A 1,188-nucleotide genomic window follows, 5' to 3' on the forward strand; every position below is an offset into this window, starting at 1 on the left:
AAAGACCTCAACATAAAATCAGAGATACTAAATAATAGAAGAGAAAGTGTGGAACTGCTTTGAACACATTGGCACAAAAGACAAATTCTTGAACAGAACACCAATAGCTCAAGCACTAAGATCAACAATTAGTAAATGGTACCTCATGAAACTGAAAAGCTTTTCCAAAGCCAAAGACACCATCAATAATACTAAATGTCATCCTACAGAATGGGAAAAAATCTTTACCAAACCTACATACAAAAGAAGGATTATATCCAAAACATATAAAATACTCAAGAAATTAAACACCAACAACCCAAACAACTCATTTTTTAAAAATGGATACAGAGCTAAACAGAGAATTCTCAACAGAGAAATGTCTAACAGCCTAAAAGCATTTAAAGAAGTGTTCAACATCCTTAGTCATCAGGGAAATACAAATTAAAAAAAGGTTCCATCTTATACCAGTCAGAATGGCTAAGATAAAAAACTCAAGAGATAGAACATGTTGGTGAGGATGTGAAGCAAGGGGAACCCTCTTCTATGACTGGTGGTAGCGCAAACTTTGGAAATCAAATTGCCAGTTTCTCAGAAATTGGGAATAGTTTTACCTGAAGACCTAGTTATACCACTCCTGGACATATGCCCAAAAGATGTCCCAACATATAACATGGACACATGCTCCACTATGTTCATAGAAGCCTTATCTGTGATAGCCAGAAGCTGGAAACAATCCAGATGTCACACAACAGAAGAATGGATATAGAAAATGTGGTTCATTTACACAATGGAATACTACTCAGTTATTAAAAACATGGACATCATGAATTTTGCAGGCAAATAGATGGAATTAGAAAATATCATCCTGAGTGAGGTAACTCAGTACATGCATTGTATGTGCTCAAGTATAATTAGACATTAGCCATAATGTACAGGATAGCTATGCTACAATCCAGACCCAAAGAAAGTAAGTAATAAGAAGGGTCCAAAGGAGGATGTGTAAATCACACTCAGAAGAGGAAACAAAATAATCATCAGAGGTAGATGGACAGAGGGAAGTGGGTGGGAGTTGTTGTGAGGTGGGAAATGGGGATGGGGATTAGGTGTGAGAACTAGGAGGTGAGAGAGTTCAGGAAGTGCAAATGGAAATCAGTAGAAGGCTTCTCTGGGACTAACAGGAGACCTGGGACAGGGGAGGCTTCAAAG

This window comes from Mastomys coucha, chromosome X, assembly GCF_008632895.1.
Source record: "Mastomys coucha isolate ucsf_1 chromosome X, UCSF_Mcou_1, whole genome shotgun sequence".
Lineage (NCBI taxonomy): Eukaryota > Metazoa > Chordata > Mammalia > Rodentia > Muridae > Mastomys > Mastomys coucha.